The 26,716-nt window shown below is 42.1% G+C and overlaps 1 long non-coding RNA gene across 1 annotated transcript; it reads right to left on the reverse strand.

Annotated features, from left to right (window-relative positions):
- Positions 1-460: 460 nt before the first annotated feature.
- On the reverse strand, positions 461-24,932 carry LOC121498460. Its single transcript, XR_005989790.1, has 2 exons — positions 24,641-24,932; positions 461-3,581 (listed from the first exon to the last, which is right to left on the reverse strand). It is a non-coding gene; the product is annotated as an uncharacterized LOC121498460 (long non-coding RNA).
- Positions 24,933-26,716: the final 1,784 nt, after the last annotated feature.

A 26,716-nucleotide genomic window follows, 5' to 3' on the forward strand; every position in this document is an offset into this window, starting at 1 on the left:
CCTACCATTTGTAACAACATGGATGAAGTTGAGGACATTTTGTTGAGTGAAATAAGCCAGTCTCAGAAAAACAAATATTGCATGATTCCACTTAGATGAGGATCTAAAATGGTCAAGTGTGTAGAATAGAAGGGAATAGAAGGCTGGTTGCCAGGGCCTGGAAGAGGGGGGGAAATAATGGGAAGTTGTTGTTCAAGCAGGATAAAGTTCCATTTATACAAGATGAATAAGTTGTAGAGATCTGCGGTACAACATGGTCCAGAGAGTTAACAGCGTGGTATTGTGCACTTAAAATTGTGTCAAGAAGATCGATTTCATGATAAGCATTCTTACCACACATACACAAAAAAGGATGCAAGAATGAGCAGACAGGCACCAACCTGGCATGGACCTACCAAGCTAAGATTTCTTCCAGAGGCCAGGCTAAACCCTGAAAAAACTTAAGCAAGGAAGGCACACAGGCTTATATGGTCATTTATTTACTTGGTTTTGTTTGCATTCATCTCTTTCACAAACACACGGTGGCTCTTTGCTACATTTTATAATTCACACAGAACTTCCAGTTATATTTTCTCATTTTTCCTCTCAATAGTTTTATGAGCTAGTTGAGTTAGATGCCACGACTTCCATTTCACAGGCTCAGAAAAATTTCAGATTTGTCTAACGTCATAGAGTTAGTTGGTTACAAAGACCTTCCCCAAATTCAGGACACTTGGTTGTAATCCGCTACACGGTGAGGTCCCTCTGTTGGCATACAGAACTCAGAGTGCTGCCTAAATGGTTAATGAATGAGCAGAATTAAAGTAGAAATCTGACCTTCACACAGCAAAGGAGGACAGAAGCTACAAAAGTGTAGGCACCAGGTTACATGTAGCCTAGAGAGATTATTAAACAAACCGTGATAGGACCCCGAGTGCATCTTTATATTGCAACATTGACGGTCATCATTATGGCAGCTTTGGGTGTGCAGATTCTAGAAAGCTAACTGAAAAAAGCTGCTCTGTCTTCTGACTCCCATACATGGCCTACTTTGTATGAGTCCCTGATGAACCTACTGAATGGATTCTGTACAAAGAATGTTACAAAGTAAGGGTTATTAATACAACACATTCTCCTGTTGGGCAGGAACACGGATATTCACGCAGTGTGCAGGTGAACCGTGGAGGGGTTGGGAGAGAGTTGTGTTTGAGGAGTATTACTTTATGCTGAGTGTTCCGCATATGTTGTCTTTGTGACAGTCTGGAAAAATCGTCATTAAAGACTGTTGTTCCAGAGGATAAACCAGAAACTTACTAGGCATGGCTTTCCGCTCCAGCTCTGCCCTTTCGAGTATTGTGATTTGGGGTAAGTTGCTGTGCTGCTCAGGCCTTCTGTTCCCTTGATGTAAAACGAGCACCCACATATATACTCTGTTGGTGTCATTGTTTTCAGTATCCTACAACTGACGTGGTGAGCAAGAAGCTGCTCCGTAAACCCCAAACGGCTATCCTCACGTGTAGAGGAATAAGACTTGATGTTGTGTTTTCTGTTTAGAATCAATGACGACGGGCACTGAGGGGGACACTTGACGGGATGAGCACTGGGTCTTATTCTGTATGTTGGTAAATTGAACACCAGTAAAAAATTAATTTATTAAAAAAAAAGAAACAATGAGAAGGGTTATCATTGAGATCAAGCCTTTTTTGGTGAACTGCTGAAAAAGGAATGCAGAAAATTATAAAGGTCCGTTTAAAAGGCCAGATTTGTCCTGTGTGATTTTTTTTGTAAGCAGTGTGTGTTAACCACGAGTGTTAGTATAAGGTGGGAAAGCAGAACAAAATAAGTTTAGTCTACGTTACCTCGAATTAGATCGGAAGTGACTTAAAAAAGGAGTGATTTATAAAAATTATATCTTCTCTAAGAGTTATGTTTTATCACTTTATGTGATTACCTTAAACATGTTTCCCAAAGTTTAACAACTTACAAACAACAGAGGTTCGCATTTCAGATGGCTAAAGATAGCTCTGTAATGAAGCAACTTGGCAGTAAGGCAGCCCTTCTTCTTTCTTTTTACACCGGATGCTAGGAAATACACCCCAAAAAAGCTATGTGAGTGGCAGGCAGAAAGGTCTTTCCAAGAACTTTCCTTCCCCATCCTTAGTTAGAAGGTAAATTACTTCTTTAAGTCTTGGGGTTAAAGAATCAGGGTACTTATTCTACCTTCAGAATATGAATAACCGAGGCAATTTATCTCTGAGTTTTTGCCTTGTGATTTTTTTTTTAATTCCAGTTATCACATTCTTAAAGGGAGAATCCTATCTCTGGTTTTATATTATCTCTTTCTAGGCAGTGGGAGTTAAGATCACCATTTTAGCCATCAAAATAATAATCACCATCTGTATCAATCATCTACTGCTGCATGACAAATTATTTCAAAATTTTGTGGTTTAGACAATAATAATAATTATTGTCTAATTATTATAATAATAATTATTATCATTAATAATATTAATGATACAGTGTCTGCAAGTCTGCAGTTTGGAAGCAACTTAGCTGGGTGGTTCTGGGGTAGGGTCTCTTGTGAGGTTGAAGTTAAGATGTAGGTTGGGGCTAGTTCCTTAAAGACTTGGCTTGGGGCTGGACTGGATTCATTTCTACTGTGGTTCACTCATCTGGTTGGCACTTGGTATTGGCCATCAGTAGGAGGCCTCAGCTCCTTATCATGTTGATCTCTTCATAGAGTTCTTCAAGTGTCCTTATGACATGGGGGCTGACTTCTCACAGAGTGAACAATCCAGGAGAGCAAAGTGGAAACTGTAATGTCTTTCACTGTCTGAATCACGGGAGTCTGGGTCAGTTCTATTTAACATGGGAGAAGTCTATTCGAGGGCTTGAGAACCAGGAGACATGGATCATTTGGGACCATTTTGGAGGCTGTTAACTAACCACATCACTGTGATAAATTTTTGAATGAAGGAATGACTTAAGAAATGAGAAATACACAAACATTTAAGAAAAATGTTCTCTAGGTGGATTTTCTTACAGGAGAAGATTATATTTGTAGATCTTCTTTTTTCACTCCTGACATGCCATTTTTTAGTTTTTAGTTGGAAGGAGGCAACAATAATTTCTATCTAAACTTAATGTCAATTAACACAGTAATTACAAGACAGTAGCTAGTCTCACATGATAATTGATGATAATTGCTTCCTGCTTTAATTGGTATATAAACAAGACTATGCACTAGGAATCCAAACATTCCTTCAAAAGGAAAAAGAAAATCAAAGAAGAAAATTTGTCAAAGTCATTTGTAAGCTGATAAGAAGCTAACAAATCCAGCCTACATGTCTACAAGGCATCAAAGCAGCTGCTGGCAATGCTTGGCACTTTCTCAGAGCTGGCAAGGATTATGGAGGAAGTGAGAGCACCACGCTGGCTGGCATCGGCTCCAGGGTGCTGCTGAGATGTGTGCTGATGCCCAGCTGTCCACGGCAGTTATGCCAATGTGCTGAAGTGCTTGAAGGTTGCCAATGTGACAGACCAAAGTAGGCTCATTGGTGAAAGATGGGATGATGCTTCTCCTCCGATTCCACCTGTGCTGTCTGGAAAGATGGGTACAAAGCAGAGTGGGGAAGGGATGAGGATTAGTTGTTTTAGAGATGACACACTCTGGAAATGCACATCATAGCATCTGAAAGCTAGGGGAAGTGTAAGTAAAGAAGTCACGTAATTTAGGTACACAGGTTGGCCTCCATTTGCTAGACAGAGAAAAGGGCCAATAAATGAGGCAGGGGAAACTTCTAGAAACCCAGCTGCATCCCCCTAGAACAGTAGGAGGATGGCAGATGGAAATTAATTAATATCAGTATATCTAAGTAGAAAGGAAATAAAGGAAGGTACAGAAGAAATAATTGTTGTCGAAGACTAGAGGCTTTGAGAAGCTGAGTAGATACAACATCTTGAGGGCAGCAGGCAGAGGTAGTTAGCCTCCCTGAGCCCTTAGGGTCGTAGGCTTTGGCAACATCCGTAGTTCTGAATAGTTCCTATTCAGAAATCCATTGAAGATGATCCCCAGTAGGAATGAATATGGGAATTGGAGGGAAAAAAGATGCTGGGAAGTTGGTATCTCAGATCCAGGCAATTCCAGTCAGGAAGGAGAGTCAACGACCATTGGGACACAGGAGCAAGAGATTGTGGCGGTGACTTTACTACAGTGAGTTGAAGGGCTTATTCAGTTCTAAACTAGGTTTGCCAGACACAACTCAGAAGGGGAAGAGAGATGACGTTTTCTGAAGTTGCAGGATGGGAGGGAAAAGTGCCTTGAGAGAGTTCTGATGACTAGAGATGCCACCATTGTAAAATTTGTAACTTTGCCAAATAGCAGCAGTCTCTCCAGTGCTACTGTCTGGAAGACGAAAAGATGTGCATAGGTGGGTCCCTCCCTGACATGGCAGATGGTACCCTAATGTGGTTCATTATGGAACCAGGGACATCACTCCCAACTCTGTTTAGTTTTCCAGGCCAGGAACCCTGGGCAGCCATCGTAAGACTGTGCAACAACCTGGCCGGGATGAATCTAAAAAGGATACCCTTTTCTCCTCACTTTCTCTCTTTCCTCTTTGATGGCTATGATTCTTAGGTTCTAGAAACATCATTTTGTTTGGCAAACTGCCCTAAAACTGGAGATGTACTTGTTTTCTAAATTTCATGAGTGTGGGGCCCGGACTGTGACAACCCAATGCACCCTGTTAACAGTTTGGACTCTTGGTTAATGAAGCTCAAGGAGATTGTTTGCTATGGTCTTGAATGAGCAGATCCGAGGATGAACAGCCCAGACTGAACTCTCGAAGGAGCCTCAATGCTACCTACACTTCTGAATGAATAGCCTGAAATTGAGCTTAGTACAGCAGAAATGAGGGTTGCTAAACTTTAGATTCTTTTCACTTTCTCTTGATCAAGTTAATGTTAGTTGCTGCAAACAGCAAACCTTAGACTTGTCACATGAAATACCATTCGTGGTAGTGATGTAGTGGCTGCTCCATACAGGGGGCCCTGGTGGACAGAGACTCGGGGAACTTGGTGTCAGTAAACCAGCAGGTAGAGGGGGAAGTGAGAGAGATAATGGAAGATCATGCCCAGGCTTTATATGAGCCTGGCCTGGAAATGGGGGCTCATATCACTTCTGTCCCTGTTTCATTGGCCAGAACTCAATTATCCGGCCACATTTTGATGAAAGGGAGCCTGGGTGTCATAATTGGCAACCACTTCCAAATACTAACTATATATTATGAAAGGGGAGTTTGAATCTCTAATGGACGGCTTTGCCATAGTCTACAGACTGTTAACTAACAAAGGCAAGATAATTTGATTTGGGCTTTTAATTTCTTTAGACATTAAATTCTTCAGATTTATATTGCTAAGGATTTTATCCTGAGAGTTTAATCTTTTCCTGCAAATATGATAATGGAGGTGGTTTTATTCAACTTAAGGACATTTCTCTGTGATTGGTTTTAAGTTATCAGAGTATCTTCCTGATATTCTTAAATCATATCACAGAACCTCCAGGAAGCTCTACTGGACAATTTGCCTGAACATAATTAAAGGCAAGAGAAAGAATTAGGGGTATGTTTTAAGTTTACATACAAAGTTTTCCAAGTTCCTGTAGTGAGTGGATTGCTCATTCTGTTTTAGGACTTTTTGGGTCCAAAATCAGAACTACTCATTGTAGTTCCAGAGGTTACACTCAATAGAACAATGGCTGGGTATCGGAGGTGAGGTCTAAGACGTAGCTTCATTCCTGGCAGGGTAAGATTAAAAATTAAATCTGAATGGATTAACAGAGCCCATCCTAGGCCTGTTAGGGATCATTTGTTTCTTCTTCCATGTTTTTGCTTTTAGAAGTCTTCGATGGAAGGAGCATTTTGGGTATTATATGTAACTGAGGAATCGCTAAATTGTACCACTGAAACTAATAATACACTGTAGTTAATTAAGAAAAAAAAAAAAGAAGCCTTCCCTAAGGCACTTCTGCTGACCCCGTGGCCCTTACCTACTGAACACTGGGGTGGAGGGCCCTGGCCTCATCTCTCCTTTGCACGAGGTACACCTGCCAAGAGAAAGCATTCCAATGTATGTCCTTTGGTAAAATGCATCATGCAGTAAGGGTCTGCATTTTGGAGGGAGGGAAGCTTCAATTCAGAGGAGTATCATTAAGTTTGTTTGGTCATACAGTTTAGCCATGTCCTCCTGCCTAATTTTTCTGGTCATACAGCTGGCATTATGATTTCCATCTGCCTGACTCCATATGTGACCATACGTCAGTTGGTTTGAACTTGAGGGATGTTATCTTTTGACCCCATCAAATCCACAACTATAAGCTGGATTGGAATCCTGGCTCTCTCATTTATGATCTGTGTAGTACTGAGAAATCTGTATGGCCTCTCTGAGCTTTGGTTTCCTGCCGAGTATATAGGGGCAGTAATTATCTCTTTACAGTAGTGTTGTGAGAAGTAGATATGACGGTGGCTGTAAAATGCTCTGTAGAGCACCTGGCACACAGTAAGGACTCGACAAATTATATCTCTTATTATTATGACACATTTTTTCAGGGCGATCTTATATCATGTGTGTGTTGCATCCATAGCACTGGGAAATAATTAGCTTTCCCCTTTCCTTTTGGTTATTCATGGTGACACAATAATCAGTACCTGTGTTATCTTCAAGTACCAGAAATTAAAAATTCAATGGGGATGGTGGCAGCAGTCTCAGAAAGATGGCAGGACTGGGAAAAGGCTTCCCATATGTCAAGATGCATTTAAGCTGGGCAACTTTCCAGCTCGCCCTACCCAGCCCAGTAAAAATAAGCACACTCATCCAAATGGTCCCCTCACACCTCCTTTTTCATGTTTTGCCCTGTTACACTTATGTCTTTTTCATTTACAGGTTTGTCTGTTTTTGACAACTCTGATCTTAACGGGGACGGAATCTATCTCAAAGTCTTTGAGACTTTGGTGGTAGCCTACAACCCTGAGGACAGGGGAGGCTCACAGTAGGTGTCATCTTTCATCCTCTCATGACACCTGTGTACATCAGAAGTCCTCAGACTGTGCTTCTCTGAAAAACATACCTGAGGAATAAGGTAAAGTTCCGTCAGCACCTGGTGATTTTTATGGGAATGGGCAAGTTCTGGAGGAAAGGTATCTAAAATCTGTGGTGGAGATAAGATGAATAAAAGTCATGTATTGATCATTGCCACAGGAGGGCTATCCGATAAGCCATCTCAAAGCATTTCATCTTACACGATGAAGTAGTAGATTAGCTGTCAATTTTTTTGTAGACGCTCTTTATCAAATTGAGGAGCTTCTTTTCTATACTTATTTTGTGAGTGTTTTTGTTTTATATCACAAATGGGTGTTGAATTATGTGAAAGCTGTTGGATTCAATTCCCTAACATTTTGTCAAGGATTTATATGTCTATATACCTAAGGGACATTGGTCTGTGGCCTTCTCTTCTAATGATGTCTTTGTCTGGTGTGGATGTGAAGCTTCTACTGGTTTCCTAAAATGAGTTGGCACATGTTCCCTTCTTTTTCTATTTTTGTGGGAGGGTTTGTATCGAACTGGTGTTAATTCTTCTTGGAACATTTGGTAAATTTCTTTTAGTAAAACCATCTAGGCCTGGAGATTTCTTTTCAGTAGTTTGAATTCAATTTCCTTAATACTTACAGGGCTATGCAGCTGATGAATCACTAAATTCTACCTCTGAAACTAATAAAAAAAATAGTTACAAGGCTATTTATTTTACTTCATGTTGGGTAAGATGGGTTAGTTTATACTTTTTGAGTCTCATTTCATCTATGTTGTCAAACTGTGTAGAGTTCATAGTATTTTCCGACAGCCTTTTGTTGTCTACGGGGTCTATAGTAATATCCTTGTTTTATTCCCAGTATTAATAAATTGTGCCTTCTCTCTTTTTTCTTATTTGTTTAATTGAAGTATAATTAATATGCTGCTATATGAGTTTCAGGTGTACAGTATCATGATTCGACACTTCCATACATTTCCCAGTGCTCATCATGACAGATGCACTCCTTAATCCACTTCACCTGGCTCTCCCACACCCCACCCACCTCCCTTCTGCCACCACCAGGTTAGGTTCTCTGTAGTTGAGAGTCTGTATTTTTAATTTTGTCAGTCGTGCTAGAGGTTTGTCAATCTAAAGACCTTTCATTTTTTTTTAAAATTATTTTTAAAGAAACCAGCTTTCCATTTCATTGGTAGGCTCATTGCTTTTTTTGTTTTAAATTTTATAAATTTAGATCTTTATCTTTGTTATTTCCTTCCTTTTACCTACTTTGAATTTATTTTGTGTTTGTTTGTTTTTAAGTCTCTTGGGGGTGAGAACTTAGATTATTGATTTGAGACTTTTCCTCCTTTCTAATGTAACCTTGCAGTGCTGTAAATTTTCCTCTCGGTACTGCTCTGAGACTCATTTATTTTCATATGTAATATTTTCACTTCCATTCTATTCAAGATATTTTATTCCCTTGAGACTTTGTCTTTCATCCACAAATTATTTTGAAGTGGGTTGCTTGGTTTTCAGTGTTTGAAAATTAAGTGTTTAGAATTTTCCTGTTACTTTACTTTTATTGATTTCTAGTTTGATTCTGTTGTTGTCAGAAAACGTAATTTGCTGACTTAAACTATTTAAAGTTGTTGAATTTTGTTTTATAGCTGACAATATGCTCTATCTTTGTATATGTTCTGTGGGGACATGAGAAGAATGATGGTTCTTCTAGTGTTAGCGGGACTTGTGTATGCATGACTATTATATCCTGTTGCTTGATGGTATTGTTGACGTCTATATCTTTGCTAATTTTTTTGTCTGATTGTTCCAATCAGTTGTTGAGAGATGGTTGTTAAAATCTCCAGTGATCATTTTGGATTTGTCTGTTTCATCTTTCAGTTCCATCAGCTGAATCAGTTCCAAATATAGTTTTCAACTTTATTGTTTGGTGCATATACATTGAGGACTGCTATGTCTTCTTGGTGGATTTACCCTTTCATCATTGTAGAATGTCCCTCTCTGTCTCTGATATCTTCCTTAAGTTTATGTAATATTAATAGAGCCACTTCTACTTTTTTGTTAATGTTTCTAGGGTATATCTTTTTCCATTCTTTTTGCTTCAACCTCTGTAATTATTATATTTGAAGTGATTTTGCATAGGCAGCATATGGTTGAGTAATATTTCCTTCTTAATCCACTCTCCCAATCTCTGTATTTTAATTGGTATATTTAGACATTTTATTTTTGCCATTTTATTTTTTGTTTTCTGTTCTGTTTTTTTTTCTTCTTCTTTTCTTTGTCTTACTTCTCTGTGGGTTTCTTGAACATTCTTTAGGATTCTAGTTTTGATTTAGCTGTAATACTTTTGAGTCTGTGTCTTTGTGTAGTTATTTCAATATAGTATCACACTATATATACTCACATATATAATATATCATAATATAGGATATATATCATGATATATATCATTTATCATGTGTATAAATCATATATATACACACATATATAATGTGTGTGTATATATATGATTTATCATAATCTGAAGGTGTCAACAGTTCACCAGTTTGGGTGAAAATGTAGAAATCTTACCTTTATGTCCCTCTGTCCTCCCGCCTTTATTAATATAATCATCTTAAATATTTCCTCTGTATACACTGAGAACTGCATCAGGCAGTGTTACAATGTTTACTCAAGCCATCAAACATAATTAAGGAAACTTAAGAAGAGAAAGAAAATCTGTTGTATTTTGACACCTTTGCTCTTTTTGTGTTTCTGTCCTCTTCCAGTTTTTCTAAGAGTCCTTCTTTCACTACTTCCTTTCTGGAAAAGGGAATTTAGCCTTTCTAGAGGATTTCCTTTAGTCAGTATTTTTCAGTTCTAGAATTTGTTTGGTTCCTTTATCTTCTATTTCTTTGCTGAAGTATTTAATTTTTATATTTGTTTCAAGTGTGTTTGCAGCTGTTCATTAAATAATTTTTATAATGATTACTACAACATTCTTGTCAGATCATTCTAACATCATCATCACCTCAGTGTTGGTATCTATTGATTGTATTATTTTGCACTCAGTCTGAGATCTTCCTGGTTCTGGAAATGAAGTACCATTTTCAGTTGAAACCAGGATATTTTGGGTGTTAGGCTGGGAGAGTCTTCTAAGGATGTTACTTATTTTTTTTTTTTAGGTTAGTGAGCACCCTCTGAAACTAGTGTGATGGGTGAAGTGTGGTACCACCTCGTTACTGCCAGATGGGGTGGAACTGTGGCTTCTCCATCCAGCCTCCATTGGCATCTGTAGGTGAAGGAGGTGCTCCTTACTACTGCTAGGGTGTGGGAGTTCTGGCTCCCACTCAGCCTCTGCTGATACTGCATCATCTGGGAGGGGGGAAGACACCTCACTGCTGCTCCATCATGGCCTTCCCTGATCCTATGGGTGGAGTACCTCAGTATGGATGATCAGTTGTGTGCAAGTCCTGACTCTTCACTAGGTCTTCTCTGATGCCAACCCAGTGCAGTGTGGGAGAAACTTCTCATTACCGCCTCCCCTGGTGGTCCCCACTGACACCTCAGAGGAGGGGAGGGGGCATGGACAGAGGGGCTCACTGCTGAGTCGTGAGGAAAGACTTGGCTCTCCACTTAGCTGTCTGGCTCTACCCCAGCAAGGGAGCTGCACGCCTTATTCTAGCCTGTCAAGAGTGGAGTCTATGCTGTCTACATGGCCTTTATTGGTGGGACTGAGAGTGGGTTCAACAGCTTTTTTCTGTGGTGTTTGGTGAGAGTAGGGAAATCATTGCAAGTTTGCTATCTTCCTAGGTGATCCCTTTTCATGTCCTTTGGCTAAAAAAGAGCAGGTTTTTCATGGGCCTGCTTTTTTTTTCCTCCCCTCCCCCCCCACCCATAGGAATTCTGGGTTGCTAGTTTCTTCAGTATCCAGTCAAGACTATAAGAGGCAAACTAACAGGCAAACCAAAATAACCGGGGGATGTATCACTCTATTGTTCCTCGGTCATGATGTTCCTGGCTTGTTCATTTGTCCATCTTCTTTCTACCCTTCAGTCTCTTTTTGTTTGTTTTATGTACAGCATCAAGGGTTCTTAGTTATACTTAGTAGGCGGAATAGGATAAAGTACCTCTCTATTCCACTTCCCTGGAAGCAGAAATTCTGCCCTTTTTTGATCATTAAAAGTGGGTTCCAGACTAAAACTCAAAGCCTGAAATCCATTTTTAGACTTCATATCAAATGACCTGACATGGGAGGGGTGTGTGATCATGTGTTCTGCATTTACGTTTCTCCTGGTCCTTTGGTGCCATAGCGTGTGTGTGTGTGTTAGTGATTGGAGATGGTAATCTTCCCTGTCCTAAAATGAGAAGACATTTCCTTCCTCCTCCTTGTCTAGGTCCAGCCTCTCTCAGTCTGGGGGAAGCAGAGATCCTATTTTGCAATTGACTATATATTAGTGATGAAGAGACATTCCTGGTCTGTCTCTTGACTTGCTCTTAGCAATTTCTTCCAAGATGGTGGCCTCTGAGGAGGCGTGTGTATGGTTTCCTAGGGGGTGTGCTTTACCCTGGCCATCTCAGAGGGAACAGGATCCACTCTTACCAAAAATGCTGCTCTTCTCACTTATAAAGCTTTATAAGATTCAACAACAGAAATACATGACACCCAGGTAAGTTGGAATTTCAGATAAACAACTAGGGCTGTTTCAGAAGTGTGTCTTACGTGATATTTGAGATGCTTCTAGTAAATAATTATTTGTTTAACTGAAATTCAAGTTTAACTGTATGTTCCGTACTTTATCAAGCAGCCAAACCAGCAAGGACAATTGCTCCTGCCCTTTCTCTCTCCCTTTGTAGCTCGGGCGGGAGAGTGGGATGCTTGAAGACTATTGTACAACAGGTTCTTCAGCCTTCACAAGCCCTGGGGGAGAAGTCCAAGTCTAATTGTTTATAGTCATCTTTAGAATGTGGGTAATTAGGGCTTCCTTGTTCTCAGCTCTAAGCCTTAATTCCTTGGAAATAAGAAGAGTCTTATTCAGCATCCCATTATAGGGAAAAGGATTACACACTCTATAATCAAATGGTAAACTAAATGCAATCACACTCCAAAATATATAATTCACGTTGTGAATGTGGAGTGAGAGCAGGAGAGAACATGAGGGAAGGCTGGATGTCTTTCCCAGGGCCTCTGAGCCTCTCTTTCCTCATGAGAAGACAAGGTGATTAAACTAGAAGACATCTGAGCGATGCCAGGTATTAAATGGGTTACCTTCTAGTGCTTCAGAGTTCTGGCTAAGAACCCACAGCCGAGGACAATCATAAAAAGAGCTGCTAACATTTACGATTATGGGCAGACACTGCTCTCACTTGTTTTAACCTTAACATCACCCCTGGGGTAGATACTATTAGCTTCATCCCCTTTTTACCAATAAAGAAACTAAGGACTCGAGAGGTAAAGCAAATTGGCCGAGGTCACATGGATGGCAAGTGCCCCGTGGGGTCGGAGGGCCCATTTCACCGTGAAGTGCACACACACATCCAGTGAGCATCGCCGTGCGTGGGAGGAAAGGCTGGAGAGCCACTGTGGAGGTGTCTTTGGAGACAATTCTGAAAAGCCGAAGACTTGGCAATCTGTCGTTCCCTCACCCCATAGAGGAGGGGATCGGGGCCCCCCAATCTAAGCCAATGATGAAGAACACGAAGACAGGACCAATTTGGATCCGGTCTGCAATAGCAGGGATTGGCCTGAGGCTTGGTGAACATGCAGGGTCGCCCGGCGGGTGTGGGCTGGGGGTGCTCAAAACCCTCAGAGTCCTCCCACCAGAAAGAGCTGGCCTTTGAATGTCTGCCGTAACAGGACACTTAGCAACCAAGGTGGCCTCACATACTCAGGCTAAATAAAGATCCTTTTTGCCTCTTTCCTCTTTCATTCCTGCCTGGACACGGGAGGAGCCCAGAGGGACAGGTGGAGTGGAGGAAGACGTGGAGCGTGGGGTGGCAGGGAGGTGGAGCCAGCTGTGCTCCCTGCCCCTGCTGAGGAGTGGGAGGGTGCCCAGAGCCTGGGGTGGTCAAGTAGGCTGGGTTTCCTGATTTCTGCAAATCCAACTGTTGTCAACAAGGTAACAAACAAGTAAATAAAAACCTGCTACTGCACCTTATCAAATTACCTTGCTCAGTAAGCTAGTGAGCTGTTTGAGAGACAACACCCTCCTGCCCCCACCCACGTGTCTGCTTCCTTCTTACCAGGATGAGGCGGCTGCCTGTGGTGATCTCTCTGCTTCCTCCCCCACTTCACCATTCATTCATTCATTCATTCACTTATTATTAATTTATTTACTTTAAAATTTTATTTAAATTCAATTGATGCACATATAGTGTGTCTTTAGTTTCAGAGGTAGGGTTCAGTGATTCATCAGTCTTATAGAAGACCCAGTGCTCATCCCATCACGTGCCCTCCTTCATGCCCATCACCCAGTTACCCCATCCCCCCACCCCCCTTCCCTCCAGCCACCCCCAGTATGTTTCCTAGGCTTAAGAGTCTTTTATGGTTTGTCTCCCTCTCTGATTTTACCACTTCCCCTTTTAGACAGAGGGTAAATCAGTGTAGCCCAGAAATCCACCTCCCAGAGGTTTAAGTTACGCACAGGCATAGTCTGGGGATAAGCTTTCCTTTCAGATTTAAACACGACTGTCTGAGGCCCCACACCATGCGGTTGTTCTCTCCCCTGGGGTTTCTGAGATTCCTGTGGTGATGAAGTGCAGCGGCTTACACATGCCCCTGCTCACTCACCTCTCCCACTTTCGGCTCTCCGAGGATTGTGGGTAGCCCTGGGCACCCACCTGCCTCCCAGAGTACAGGTGCTCTTTCCTTCCATTTGCCCAGGCTAGCTTCTGCTTCTCACTCTCTCACTCTCTTTCAAGGTGCCCCAGATGCTTTCAGGAAGCTACCAGTCATGACATGCTTTCAGATAAGGCTTTGGGGCGCAGTTGATCATCAGGGGGCACAGAGCAGCAGCACCAGGGTTCTACTGAGTGCCAGGAGCCAGTGCCCTTCAGCTCCTAGCAACCCCTCCTGCTGCCGGGTTGTTGGGGGTCTCTAACATAACCGCCCTCTACTTTTCTCCCTGTGTCTTAGCTTCCCAGGCTGCGGGGTCCTCCCATTAGGGTATAAAGCACACTGTCTCTCTCTTTGCCTCCCCTTCTGCTCATCTGGACTCGGCCTGGGGCACCCGACTTCCTTCACCAAAAGGACACATCAATGTGTTCTCATAAACAGTGACACTGTCTCATCTCAAGATGAATCACGCCACGCCTGAGAAGGGAGAAGCAGCGGTGGGCTGTCTTAAATAGCGTGTTCCTCCCCCCACCCCAGCACATCGTGGGAGCCTGATAAGGATAATAATAGTACAACAATATTTCCAGAGCCATGAATTCCAGAAGTGGAGTCACTGAAAGCTCCCGATGTCTTGCAAATTGACTTTACCAGGAGAAGGCTATTGGTTGCGTATTCTGAAACAGGTACGGGTGGCATCAGTTTTCTTGAGTTTTGGGTTCCTTTGAACTAGTGTGTCCGCAAGGTGGCCTCCCTCTGTCCCATCAGCCTGGGTTCACTCTCAACATGACATTCTGTTCACACCACATCCCTGTTTTCCAAGCACTGTCATGTGTGTCCCCACGCACACGTCTCAGGGCAGTGCTGTGAGAGGCATGATCCACAACCACTGGACATAGAAGACAACTGAGGCATAGAGCCTGAGGTCTGTAACTGATAGGTCTGGTTTAGGGCATTCAGATTTTCTGTCTTCAAATCCCTCTCCACATCTGAGATAAAATATGCAAACAAGTATCATTTATACGCAGCTTAAGATAGGAGAGGAGGTGGTTCTTTGGGATCTGGGGTGATCCATTAAAGTCTTTGTTGAATTGGTGAGGGCCTTGAGAGGGACAGGTATGCAACGTGCCTGTGCTTATCTCAGCGGGGGACACATGTCGCATATGATTTGTATGCGACCCATCCTGTAGCCAAGTACCTGTGATATATTCTTGTTTTGTCGTAGGCACAGCATGGAACAGAACTCGAAATGCATTTGTAAGAATAATACATTTCAACGGGGATATGGGAGGTGATGTTTACTGAGTGCTGAGGGCTTCATCTCTTTTTTTCCTTACTTAATCTGCAAAATAATTAATGGCATTTTACAGACAAAGAGACTTAGAGAACGAGAGCTTATGTGATTTTAAAAAGGGAAATGTCCGTGAATAATGGCAGTAGCAAACATTTATTGAGCATGTAATCTCCTCCACACACTTTACATTTTCTATCATCGCAGTCATTGTCACCAGGATTGTACAAGGGAGGCACAGGATGGGGGGGGGGGAGCTCGAGGGAGCCCCTAAGTAATGCAGAGCAGTGAGGCAGTGGGAGCAAATGGGTCCCCTAAAATACTGATGGATGCGGAATTCTAGAACAAGGCTTGGGGGGGGGGCCAGCATTGGGCTTCCTTGTGTTCCTCCAAGTTAGTCCTTGGAGAAGCCCACTTGGTATTTGGGGCCTGTGGGTAAGACACATGGAGGATGATGTCCTTTCACTTATCCTGGTGAGATAAGGACCAAAAAAGGGATAGGACTTGTGGTGCTTGGGCTTTCTGATAGGTTAGCTCCACTCAGACAAAATCTGTATGGCACCAGCTGTTCTTCACCAGTCTGATGCCAAAGACCTGACATTCTGCACCTTGAGATGTGAAGGTTGTGCCACGTAACCCCACATTTCATGAGATGGTGAGAGGTGTTCTCATGGCCACTTGGCCACACCGGTCTCTACTGGGAGGTCCCCAGGCACTGGCCCAAATAGTATGCTCCTCCCTTCCCATATCTCCAGCACCAACGTGTCTTTAGCTAACTATACTTGGGTCCCCTAGGGTAGCTGAGGGAGGCCCAGGTGCAGCTGAGAGCACCTAAGTATAGCTGAGAGGGCCCAGGTGTAGCTGAGAGGGGACCCAGGTGCAGCTGAGAGGGCCCAGGTGTAGCTAAGAGGGCCTAGTGTAGCTGAGGGGGACCCAGGTGCAGCTGAGAGGGACCCAGGTGCAGCTGAGAGGACCCAGGTGCAGCTGAGAGGGACCCAGGTGTAGCTGAGAGGGACCCAGGTGCAGCTGGGGGTGGGGGCCAGGGACAGCTGAGAAAGGGTCCAGGTGTAGTTGGCTAAGGATGTGTTGGTGCTGGAGATAAAGGAAGAGAGGAACATTCTACTTGAACCGGTGCTCCCAGTGGGCCACAGATCCCAGCAAGCCCAGTTTAGCGCCTGAACCTGCAGCTGCTCAGCTCAGTGGAAGCTCCGGCTGCACGGCTTTGAAGACTGTTTACTTGGCGGGGCAGTCTGGTGACACAACTTCCTCCCAACACATCTGAGGTGATGTAGCGAAACTTCGGGAAAGTGAAGCGGTGCTGGGAGAAGTGTATAACCTTTAACAGCCTGAATAAAGTTCACAGACGTTATGAACATTCTCAGGGAAGATAGAAAAGAAATGTTACAGTGGCTGCAGGCTTTTTAAAGTTAGATCAAGAATCCTGATACGCTTTCCCTGAGCCTCTTCTTTTAGCTTTCTCTCAAGGTACAAAGTACGGAAATGGCAGATATGTATTCCCCTTTGGGGAATAAATGCAGGTAGCATGCGGGTAATGTTAAATTAATGTTCCTTCAACACATTTATTGAGGGCCTGTTATTTCCCAGATGTAGTTCTGGGAGCTCAGGAGGATGAACAGAGAATAGAAATTCCTTGTGGAATTGAAAGTATGGAAGGGGACACAGCTGTGTACACAAATCAGTGCCGTGTTGGGGAATAAAATGTAGGTTGTGTTAGAGAAGTGAGCAAAATGCCACGAGAACCTAGTTGGGGGCAAGGACATCTGAACAGGGGCGTGAGGGAAGTTTCTTGGAGGTGGCCTCTGAGAGGAGGGTAGAGGGGTTGCATGACAGGTAAAGGTTAGAGACACAAGGCTGGGGGAGACTGAGTCTTGCCTGTCAAGCATCTGGTGGCCCCCTTTGCATTTCCAAGAGAAGTACGTACAAGGAACAAGAATAGGAATCAGAACCAGTTGACTAAGAGCCACGCCGTGTGCAACACCCAGTACAGAGATCTCTCTCAAAGGTTGAACTGGAGTAAGCAACCAAGGCTCAACGCAATGATGGGGCTTTTCGTTTTGCTCTCCCTCACCATCCTTCCGCCCCTCCACCCCATATGTGATTCTAGGCACCTGCACACTCAGGTTATTTGCAGAGAGAGAGTGAGGGTATTCACATGAACTCGGGTCCCAGTTAGTCATCTAATTACATGGAATCTGCAAGAGGGAGGCAAAGCAGAGGCAGGCCTGTCCTGAGACACCAGGGCCTGCCACCATCTGCTGATCATGAGCATGCCTGGCCTTAGTGATGACACCACCACCGTGCCCCAGTGAGCATAACCTGGCCAACATTTCAATCGTTGGCCAGGGAGATGGCCAAGTTCTGTAAGAGCTGGGAAAGGTTGCACTGAGGCTCACTCTTCCCACCCTGAAGGAGCCAGAGGAAAATGCTCCCTTTTCTCCAGGGAACAATAAGGGAGAAAGGCATCCCCACCTAGGAGGGGAGCACATGTTGTATCCCAGATGTGTGAAAGAGCAGGTGGTGTCTGGAGACACACGGGTGTCCTACTACCAGAAGGATGAGGAATGCACTGGGGTAGCAATGGGAGATGCAGGTTTAGCTGGAGAGCAAGATCTTTCCTGCTCGTGCCCTGTTCTCTGTGGTTCAGAGGCTCTTTGTTTGTTTAGATTTTATTTTTCATTTATTTGAGAGAGAGCACAAGTAGGGGGAGAGAGATAAGCAGACTCCTGGCTGAGCAGGGAGCCTGATGCAGGGCTCGATCCCTGGATCCTCGGATAATGACCTGATCCAAAGGCAGATGCTTAACCAACTGAGCCACCCAGGTGCCTCTCCACATTTTTTAGATTTTTCATTTATTTGAGAGAGAGAGTCCAAGGCTCTGTGAAACATACTTTTTTCATTCATCTTTCACACATGTCAAGAGGCCCCTTTTACAAATAAGAACACTGAAGCTCAGAGAGTTATCCTAAGCAACATAGTTGTAATTGGTTGAAACTAGTCATCGGATTGTATTTTTCCTGGTCCAGTGCTCTTTCACTCATACATAGTGCCTCAAAGCCAGAATATGATCATCTGTTAATTCTCAGGGACTAAAATATAAAGTATAAGAATGTACCCACATACCTACTCACATTTATTGACTTAGGCATGGAGCCTGAATAGGAATACTAATCATTAACATTCTGGGTCTTTCTAGGATTATGCCTGCTGTCCCAGCATGCCGTCTGGTTCATCGTGTATCCTGGGGTTTTGATTTTTAAGTACTGTTATTAATAATAGTCCCAATGAAATCATCTGGGCGGGTTTTATAGAGTTCATTTGTTGTTGTTTTTGGCTTTTTTTTCTTTTATTGTTTTTGTTTGTTTATAGAGAGTGTGTGAGCAGGGGAAGGGGCAGAGGTAGAGACAGAGAATCTCTAGCAGACTCTGCACTCAGCATGGAGTCCAGTTTGGGGCTCCATCCCATGACCCCGAGGTTGTAACCTGAACTGAAATCAAGAGTTGAATGTTCAACCAACTGTGCCATCCAGGCACCCCTGTAGGGTTCCATTTTGTCCTCCTAATTTCTACCACAGTCTCATCTTTGCAGTGGATGGAGTTCTCTCCTGTGGAGTTCACATGTGGTTAAATCTGAAAGGCAGTCTGCCGTAATCCACCTTTCTTGACCCTTTCCAGGAGCCATTTAGGGAAGACAGTCAATTGAGGTCTGACTCAAGGGATTCCTTTGGTCATGCGTGGCAGTGGGAACCTGTGTACCTTCCCGCCACTTAATGCACCGGCCAGCTGTGCTGGGTGCTATGGCAGGTACAATGCCCACAGCTGTCACAGTGTCAGTGGGGATGTCAGCAGAAAGCATGGGGAAGTTAGACTACAATAATACAAGAAAAAAAATATATATATAATGTGGAGGCTGCAGTCCTTCCACAGAGAATATGAGAAGCGATCTGAATGCCTTTGCTCCCTTGGTTCTGCCATTTATTATAGGGTGTATGGCTACAATAATTTTATTGCTTTACATTTGGTGAAATTTGGTTATTTGTTTTAGAACAAACTGTTGATTCCAGCAATAATCCCCAAAACTAACATTCAAGGGAAATTTAAATATAATCTTAGTTTTTCCTAAGAGGCTCGATGGTAAACATGTCCTTTGTCAACATTTACTACCTACCATGGGGCTGAGAATAAAATAACTGACCATACAACATCCAGACTTTAACAGATCTGCTGAGAAAGCTCCATCATCTACTTCAGAATGCAGTAATTACCTTAAGGAGACGGTGCCTGAATGTGGTGACTTTACCCAAACAGCTGCAGATGGCACAATTACTCTGGAAAGCATGACCTTTCATCTAGATTGGATGATTTTACTCATTTGATTCCACATTTTCCTGTGGCTGTGTGAAAATGGAAAAATAACTGCTAAGTTTCCGCCTCCATCAAAAGAACTTTGCAAACATTGAAATGATATGGAGAAAATCAATTAATTTCTGGAATCCCTTTCTCCATCTAAACATAGAACAAAGTAAAGGTTTGGAAGCTTAGTTCTTCAAAGACAGAACCCCTAATATTATTGTGCATGCTATTGTAAATTCAGTGAAAATTCAAAACTGAAGACAAAACTTTTTTTTTTTTTGGCGGTGATATTATGACATTTTAGTGAAACATAGTTTTGTAATACATATAGTGTTATTACATTAAAAGAATCCAACAATTATGAAGCCAAAATATACTTGGAATTGGTTGCAGTGCTACCTAATTAAAAATGTTATTCAAATAAGTAACTAGAATTGTCACCATCTAATCTATGTGCTTTCCTTCATGGCTGCTTCACATTGATCCAATTTAAAAACCTTTGAAACTCCGAAGAACCACTTTCTAAACAAACCTAAGTGCCTGGCAGTACTTTAGAACTTTTATTATCTACTAGTCCTCTACACTGTGGTATCATGTGTTAAAAAATAACTTGGAAGTCTTAATTCAAAATACTGAAAACCTGAAGTGTTTGAAGCTTCAAAGCAAATTGCAATGACTGTAAGCAAAGCTTGCAAATAGGGAGATGTTAAAATGGATCCTTGCAAAAGCAAGGGGAGGACTAAAAAAACTTAAGTGGAGCTCAAAGCATGTACTGTATTTAACTCTGAAATGTTAAGATTGCTCCTTGTGAGAGAAAAAATATCTTCTGGTGTAACGCTTTTTTTTAATTGGATAAATTAATAATCTGTATTAAAATGGAGTAAGATAGAAACAAGCCTATAATTTTGCAGTTCTTTTTCTTCCAAAAATATTTTATTTATTTATCTGAGAGAGACATAGAGAGCATGAGTGGGGTGGGAGGAGAGGAGAGGGAGAGGGAGAGAGAGAAGCAGACTCTCCACTGAGCAGAGAGCCCAACGTGGGGCTCGATCCCAGGACCCTGAGATCATGACGTGAGCAGAAGGGAAACGCTTCACTGACTGAGCCACCCAGGTGGCCCTAATTTTGCAGTTCTAAATTTAGCAAAATATTCAGAGAATCAAAATAGAAACTACTTATTTGACATAGTTTGTCTTATAAGCATACATACATTGTTGAAAAGCATTCTGCTTGGGGGCAAAGTGGCTGTAATGATAACAATATTTATGCCAACATTTTTACATATTTCAGCATAAAAATGGAATAGAAAATATTTTTCATTTAGCAAAATTTACTCTGAGCTTACTAGAGTATCTCCTGGCCTATATATAGTGAGAGAGGTTTCTCAATTAAAATGAAAATGGTCTCCAGAAAAGAGACAATTTTTGGGTCCTTGTAATCACCAATTTACTATCCACACACTGTATCTTTGAAAAAGATTTTGGGCAACTTTATGAACAAACTAGTAAGACTTACAAACATATTCTTCAGAAAATACCAGTAATGCTGTATTAAAGTCACAAATGCATTTGATTAAAGAGTGTGCATATGTACTAAGAGAAATTCTGTTTTTAAAATTTTTATTTATTTATTTGAGAAAGAGAAAGAGAGAGAGAGAGAGAGAACGCACAAGTGAGGGGAGAGGCAGAGAGAGAAGGAGAGAGAATCTCAAGCAGACTGTGCTGAGCTCAGAGCCTGATCCAGGGCTCAATCCCATGACCCTGATATCATGACCTGAGCCGAAATCCAGAGCTGGCTACTTAACTGACTAACTGCCCAGGTGCCCTGAATTTCTTCTTATTTTTAATACTGAGATAATATAAAGAGATTTTAAGTGTTTCTGTTAAAATACATAGACACTTGATGTTGACATTTTTATTTTTTTTATAAATTTATTTTTTATTGGTGTTCAACTTGCCAACATATAGAATAACACCCAGTGCTCATCCCATCAAGTGCCCCCCTCAGTGCCTGTCACCCAGTCACCCCCACCCCCCGCCCACCTCCCCTTCCACCACCCCTAGTTCGTTTCCCACAGTTAGGAGTCTCTCATGTTATGTCTCCCTTTCTGGTATTTCCCACTCATTTTCTCTCCTTTCCCCTTTATTCCCTTTCACTATTTTTTATATATTCCCCAAATGAATGAGACCATATAATGTTTGTCCTTCTCCGATTGACTTATTTCACTCAGCATAATACCCTCCAGTTCCATCCACATTGAAGCAAATGGTGGGTATTTGTCATTTCTAATGGCTGAGGAATATTCCATTGCATACATAAACCATGTCTACATTTTTAAAAAAGATTTTTGTTTCTGAAAATAGTTTTGGTATAGAACTCTTTCATAGGCCAACTGATATAAAGTCTCTTTCTTCATACATATATACATTTATTTATGTACACATAGATATATGTGTGCCTACACATGTATGTGATATACATGTATAAGTCCATGTGTATATGTACACGCACATATGTGTATATACCTATGTATACAGAGAAATGTGTGTATATGTAAGTGTATGTGTGAGATAAGAGAGAGATCACCAGTAAGATCGCCTGCATAATGAACTACTATAGCCTGATGCCCAGGATAAGGAATCACAAATGCTGATGATGTGGTGTTGTTATTACTCTGAGGCTATTATTTGCATATCGTGTGATAAACAAATGAGTCAACGTGGGATATTCCAATACTGTCTTTTCTGATCTCTTTGAAAATCTGGATTCTCAGCATGTAAGAGAAGAAGTACTAATATAAGGTAAGGGATTTAAATAAAAATCTGAAGCCCGGAATTTAAGCCAAAACCATCAGTATGTATTTACAATGCGTTTTATTTTAAAAAGTGTTCCTTAGCCCAGTCCTCTGAAATGGTGTGGAAGTAGTCACCTTCCCGGTGTCAACGAGCATTCCTCGTGCCTAGGTTGTGGTTTCCAAATACTATTTCTCGTTAAAAGGAAGTAGAGCTTCTTGGAAATGTCCAAGATCAGCACAAAGTATATTTCAAATGAGCAGATGAGGAAGTCATCCAATTGCTAGAGTAGTATTTAAAGGACAGATGACCCAACTTGCAATGGTTCCTGCTGACCAGAGTGGGAATCTGAGCAACAGTAGGGAGAACCTGTAAAACAGGACATCTAGTGTGTTCAAGTCCTTGCGCTTACAGTGACACAAAATGTATACCTTACCAGGTGACCTGTTGGTACACGCCCTCGAATCAAATCATTTGAAAAATGTGAAAGGAAGAGAATCAAGTATTTAATCTGCCTTTTCTCTATGACTGTACCAATGAGTTACCAAATAGTTGATGAAGGGAAGTTTCTCTGTGTGAAATTGTTCCAGTTAGTATGTGAAGAACAAATGATAAAATAGAATATCACCATTTTTCAAATTGTAATGGATCTAGGCACTGAACATTGGTGCCTGCTAATGTCATAAAAGGGCCCATCAGACAATGTGTCCACTGATAGTGGAACACAACACCACCTGTGAAGCATTCTTGCCAAAACCATCAAATTTGAATCTGATCAAGCTTTCAGCTCCAACTATAATTTACAGAAAACACAGAGGACGGAGGAAAAAGTTAATGGACATCATGTTTGATGGACCCTTCAAAATATAGACTGTAAGAATCTCTGGAAGATAAATGATCTGTTCTAGGATGGAGATGAGAGATGGAGGATAAATGTGTAAGCCCTTAAGAGATAGATTAATCAATTGAGATATATGGACACTATTTATATATGATTAAATATGTAAATTGCTTATACTTTATATATATACAAATGCATGTATATTTCAAATATATGCAAGTGCATATATATGTATATATTTTGTACGCACATTTGAGAGTGACTATATTTGATGATATTAAAGAATACTGCTAGGTTTTAAGTATGATAGTATTGATAAGTTTTAAAAATTCAATCATTATTGAAATGCCTTCTAAAATACTTCTAGACAAAATGCATTTATTCATGTACTTAAGCCATCATTTCTGACAATAACAAAAAACACATGAAGCCAGAATAGTCTTGGAAAAATCGAGATTCTGAGGTTTTTTAGATAAATTAGTACTTGGATTTCTAGAAAATTCTGGCACTTGATAGTTTTTTTGTTTTGTTTGTTTGTTTTTTGATATTAGATTATTCTTTTTTTTTTCTTTAAGTAGGCTCCACGCCCAGCATGGAGCCCAATATGGGGCTTGAACTCACGACCCTGAGATCAAGACCTGAGCTGAGACCAGAGTCAGATACTTAAACAACTGAGCCACCCAGGAGTTCCTGGATCATTCTTTTATAGAAAATATCAGGAATGTGAGAATGTGGAGTGACAATTCAGCAACAATCATTTGAATTTGAATTTTCAAGACTCTGTTTCTGCTTCTGTAAACAAAGGGGCTTCTCTAATTAAATGGCTTCCCTATGTTGATACTCCCTGACTCTAGGCCAAACACTTGTTGCCAATAGATGTTAGTTACAAAGCATAATTTTTGCATGGTGTTTTACTTTCTCAAACAAAACAAAACATGTTCATTCATTGTCGTGAGTCTTAGGAATTACATGTAGAAAGCCAGGGACATTAGTCCCTTTCCATGGATATAGAAACCAGACATACTGTTTGGACTTGCCCCAGGCTACCCAAGCCGACCCAGCTTTCCTGGTGTGGAGACAGTCACAGTGACCCACCACAAACACCGCTTAATCTCCCACCTTACTTTAGATCCCAAACTCTGTATCTAATTGAGGGAGACAACGCACAACAAGACCTTTCCTGTTCCAATCTTGCTTTTCCCGATTGGATCACTCTGAAGAAGGAAATAGTCTAAAAAAGAAGAAGGTAGGAAGGGAGGAGGGAAGGAAAAGATGGGAGAGATGGAAGAAGAAAATAGGAAGGAGACATTGACAGATACTGCACTTTTTCAAATATTGGCCAAGACCTGTGACTTGGGCATGATGATCCCTACATTATAGATGAGGGATTGAAGGTCAAAGCCAGACTGCCCAGAGTCCACCCAACTCTCAGACGGCAGAGTCAGGATTTGAACCCAAACAAATACCCTTACTTCAAAGTGAGATCTGTTCCTTCTTCCACTCGTTGCCTCTGGAGCTCTCAGCTCAGCCTGTCCCCAACATCTCCGCAGCTGGCACCCACACACTGAGATCATCTGCATGTGGTCTCCACACCCTCTGGAATCGGCATTCTGCTTCCAGTGTCCCTTCCATTGCTCCTTGGAAACAGCAAGTTCTGTTTTTAGCAAAAGATCTGTCAAAGACATCATGTGTCTGGGCTGACAGCAGAGAGAACTTCTGTTGGCTTCCATCTGGGAACCAAGCAGTTACAGATGGGAAGACTTGCTGCAACCTTGAAGATTAAAATAAGAAGACTTTTGCTCACAAGGTTAATGATTAAAAAGAAAGAGAAATCCAGGGCTGCCAGGCAGTGCCATACATCATGGCCATTTAAGGTGTGGGCCGAGCTGGGTTAATGGGCTCTGCACCTGCTCCCACCTCACTGCCCCCTACTCCTTCCCCTCCATGTCCACAAGACACAGGGACTTCCATTTATAAAGTGCTTAATCACATTATTAAAGCAGCATATTTGCAGGAGAACACTACTCAGCTGCATTATAGCAAGCCACCCCTATCCCCAGGAGATCTGGATGGGATATAAACATTGTTTGGACATAATATAAAATTACGAAGTGTGTTTAATGGTTTAAATATTTCACAGTTGCAAAATCTGAGATCAGGCAAGCTTAAATGGTAGATATAGTGTCACTCCACCAGCGGGTGACTGGCAGCTTGTTTCAGCACAAAATGCCCTGAATTTCCGATCAGACTCTTGAACTTCCATGCTAACTTGGACAATTGTCAGTGTTATTCCTGGCTAGCGAAGTATTCTCTCTGGATCTCAGCTTTTAAATCTATAAATAGGGCCTAATGTGACCAGCCTTCCTGAACTGGTAGTTATTTAAAGATAAACAGAAGCACCTGGGCGGCTCAGTGGTTGAGCCTCCGCCTTCAGCTCAGGTCATGGTCCTGGGGTCCAGAATTGAGTCCCACATCGGGCTGCATCTCCTTCTGCCTGTGTCTCTGCCTCTCTCCATGTCTCTCATGAATGAATAAATAAAATCTTTAAAAAATTAAATGATAAGCAAATGCAGACTTTTGATTTTCAGTCAGGTATGGAAGCGTCTTAGAAGTTGTCTCATGGTCACACAAAGAGAGCTGAACAGACTGAAAATAAATGTCTCTTAGATCCATCTGAGAACTGAGGTCCTAGACAGACCGTAGCCACGCCGCCCCCTAAATTGAAAAGGTTGACAGGTGGCTACCTAGAGTTACAACTTACTGGAGTAGAAGGTCCATGGCAGGAAACTTCACAGAACCTGGCATCTGTACTGGGGTAGGAAAACTAACCTGTTAATGATGAAGTTTTGGAGGCTTCATGGGGACAAGTCGGAGCCTTAAAAACTCCAGGGGGCCCTAGTCTTAGGGGAAGCTCCCACACTTTCGGGAATCTTACCTCCAGGATCCCTGTCAGGTTCCCCTAGTGAATACTGGAGAAAGTCCCCTTTAAGCTTCCAGTGTGGGGAGGGGATGAGTAACCATTTTGAAATACACCTGTTCTTCTTGACAAGACCTGCCTCAAGAGAAACTAGTTAAGCAAAGCCTAATCTGCTGGGGTGTTTGCTAGACCCTAACTGATCTGAGGGAGGCAGAGTACCAACTCCAGCACCCTATAAAATTTCTGGCCCTCCTAAGGGTGGGGGGAGCACGGTGAAGGTCACAGGTCACAGCCTAAGGATGAGGCTTACTAAAAGACGGAGACTTGGGATCCCCGGGTGGCTCAGCGGTTCAGCGCCTGCCTTTGGCCCAGGGCGTGATCCTGGAGTCCCGGGATCGATTCCCACGTCAGGCTCCCGGCATGGAACCTGCTTCTCCCTCTGGCTGTGTCTCTGCCTCTCTGTCTCTCTCTCTCTATGTCTATCATGAATAAATAAATAAAATCTTAAAAAAAAAAAAAGACGGAGACTTAACCATAGATCAATGGAATGTTTCCTTTTTAAAAAAGATTTTATTTATTTATTTGAGAGAGAGAGCCATAGGATGAACAGAGGGAGGGGCAGAAGGAGAGG

The sequence above is a fragment of the Vulpes lagopus genome, chromosome 9 (assembly GCF_018345385.1).
Source record: "Vulpes lagopus strain Blue_001 chromosome 9, ASM1834538v1, whole genome shotgun sequence".
In the NCBI taxonomy this organism is placed as follows: Eukaryota; Metazoa; Chordata; class Mammalia; order Carnivora; family Canidae; genus Vulpes; species Vulpes lagopus.